A 3,449-nucleotide genomic window follows, 5' to 3' on the forward strand; every position below is an offset into this window, starting at 1 on the left:
TCCAGTAAAACAATAAAACTCAAACATTAAAAACACACGCAATAAAATTCAAACCCAGAACTTAACAAACACGTCAGAATAAAAATTAAACCATAAATAAAGATCTATGCTACTATTTTTCAAATTCTGATATTTATTAGCAACAAATTTAATATTTTAAGTATTTATGTCACAAATTTTTTAATCGTAAAATAAAAATTTTAATATAATTTTACTAAGAAATTATTATTAATTAAAATACACTATTTATTTTTTATATATAATTTAAAATATTTTATATATCTGTCGCGAAGCGTGGGATGTTTACTAGTATATATATAAAAGAGAAGTATGAGGCGGTAAAGTGGCGGTCTAAAATCACTCTAAATACATCTATTTGCTCTCTCCTCAATTCTCTCATTCTTCTAATTTTTTATTAGATGCTTTAATTATTCTTTCTTTAATTTTCTCATATTTTTAATTTTTTATTAAATTGATAAATATTAATAAATTAATTTACTAATTTTACCTCAAAACAAAATATATACTAATAAATATCTACGAATCTTTTTTCAAAATTTAGCATTATTAATTAATAAAAAATACTAAAATATAATTATTCAATTTTAAACCGTATATATATATATCTTTATATATTAAAAGTGTCTATCTAACGGCAATTCTTGATTTAACGTTTTGTTATTTTTATTCTGTTAATTTTAACAGAATCTAACCCCTCCGTTAACTCATGTCGTTCAATCCAAAACGCATAGTTGATTCCTCTTTCTTCTCCCTCAAACTCAAAATCAAAACCATTTTATGCGATATTCTTGATCCTTCGATTCTTTTTTTTTTTTCAAAACTCATATTGCTGTTGCAATTTTTTTTCTCTTCCAAACCAATATTGCGAAAATAATAATCGGATCAATATAATACTTAATATTTAATATGTCGCTCAAATCTCCAAGACTAACAATATAATTCCCAATCTTCAATACTCCCTTCAAATCTTCAAGACCACACAGGATGAGCAGTCCATTTTTTTAAGAGTAAGTTTCAATCGTCATTGCATGCGATTTGAACTTCACCGTACAGTGTATGGGGAGTTCTTGATGACTAGGTTGTAGATTGGTCCGATTGAGTTTCAAATTGAATTGTTGGTCGGTTCGTCCGATTTTTAATTCTAAACCCATTTGAGAATCTTCTAGACCATCACGATGGGCAGTCGATTGGACGAGGTTAGTGAGTCAAATTACAACAAAGTCGTTTGGTAAGATTTATTGGTCCCATTGGTTGATTCGTTCAAGCCTAGCACGATGAACAATCAATTAGTCGAGGCTCTTCAATACGATGGAGAACGATTGATCCGACTGGTCCGATTCGTTCAAGGTCAGCACGATTTGTAGTCGATTGGACGAGGCGAGCGGGTCGAACTACAACAAATTCGTTCGGTAAGATTTTATTTTAAGCTAACTCCTCAACCACAGTTCAATTCGATACAATTCATTTGGATCCTTTCACTTTTGGTTTTTCTGTTGTAGTAGAGAACAATAAGAAAAAATAGAGGAAAAAGTCTGTGGAGGGAGTGAGATTTGCTATAGCTATAGGAAGTTGGAAAATTAGAGTTAAACTAATATGTATTTTTCATTTGGGAGTTGATATAAGTCTTGTATGTACAATATATTGCTGGAACTACTATTGGCTGTAGGAAACTTTTTCATCTGTAGGAGCAGTATTTGCAAAGTATACTTGAAAATTGGGTATTCGTTAAATGTCAAATAAAACTTTCGCAAAGCTTTAAATTATAGCTTCTTTAATAAGGTCTTATAATTTTTATTTTTTATAAGGTAAGAATCCAATCTTTTATAAAAAGTTTTAACAATGAAAAAGAAATCTTTTATTTTTTACCTAAACACTGTCAATAGTGTTTTTTTTTTTCATAATTCTATAAGACCACTTGGGCTACAAGGTTACAGGGATCAAAGCCCTATTATATCTTATCAAAATAGATTTATCGATTTTATGCTAGGTATTTTGAGTTTATGTTATTTGCTTCTTAGAGTGAAAGATTGTAGTTTAGTGATTTAGGAATGAAGACTGGGTGATATCTGGTTATTTTGAGTTTATGTTATTTGCTTCTTAGAGGTGCATTTATACATTGCTTTTTCAGGCTATACCTATCAAAGATCCATTGGTCCTCTCGAAAATACACCAGACATATCGAGTTGGGTATTTGAAGGTTGGGATCTTTTATGCTAAACCTTTTGGTTCTTTAGTTGGTTGTTTGGTTTTGTCATTCTTACATAATGTTACTTTTTTAGGATGTCATTTTGGCCAGTGTATTGGATGAGACGACACTAGGAAATCTCAACTCCATAATTCATTCAAACAATGTTGTTGTAAGATTTTGCTACTTACATATAAATGCCAAGATTACACCACTCATTTATCTACGCGTTTTGTTTATTTTAACCTTTAATCTTGTTTGTTTGTAGGTTGTTTCTTTATTAAAGGATGATAGTACATTTATTCAGGAATTGTTTGCCAGGATCAGGTCACCCTCCACCTCAGAAGAATCTGAAAAGATTTTGGTAATTCTTTCTCCAGAATTACAATCCCATAAACCCAAGAAACGACCCAAAATACAATCTTCCATTGACAAAGTATTTACTTGTGATCGCTTCTATAATCTATGTAATTTTATTTTATATTTTCCTCTTTGGTTTAGTGTGGTTCGGGGACAAGCGAGGGGAAGCAAATTTCACCTGTCGTATTCTATGGTTATTAGAACTATCATTGAAAGGAGATACGAAGAACTAAATATTGTTGGACCTAGAGGTAATTACTGTTAATTTGGTTGATGCATGATTTATATTTTGCACTAAAAATATATCTTCTCAACCATATTTTATTTATGTATTCTGCAGAAAATAATATACTTTATATTCTAGAAAACTTGGCACTCTCATTAGATGATAATGAGGATTTAATATATTGTTTGAAGGTAAATAGTAGTTATAGTATCCAAATGGCTTTTGGGCCATTTCTTCCTTCAAATCTCTATGATTACTCTTTAAGATATAATTATTTTACTTTGATTGTTTTCTATCAAAATCAGAGGAGACGGATGGTCTTCAGTTATTTTATTTTATTTAAGAAAAGGCAAGGTTTGTAACTGTATTTATTGTTACTTTTGTTACCAGTTTATAATGTACGGTACTTATTGTTTGTAATCATTTGGATTCACAATTCAAAAGTAAAGAGACGTGAGGAAGGTTTCTCGATTTAGAATGTATATGTGTATCATATATTATATTATAATCTCACTTAATAATTAATAATATTTTTTCTTCAATTATTATTTTTTTTTGAATTTTTTTCTTCAATTATTAATTGTATCACTTTTAAATAAAGTAGAAAATACCTAACATAAGGCACGTAACTTTTTACTAGCTGGAACTTGTGCAATA

Source organism: Cannabis sativa, chromosome 8 (genome assembly GCF_029168945.1).
Source record: "Cannabis sativa cultivar Pink pepper isolate KNU-18-1 chromosome 8, ASM2916894v1, whole genome shotgun sequence".
Lineage (NCBI taxonomy): Eukaryota > Viridiplantae > Streptophyta > Magnoliopsida > Rosales > Cannabaceae > Cannabis > Cannabis sativa.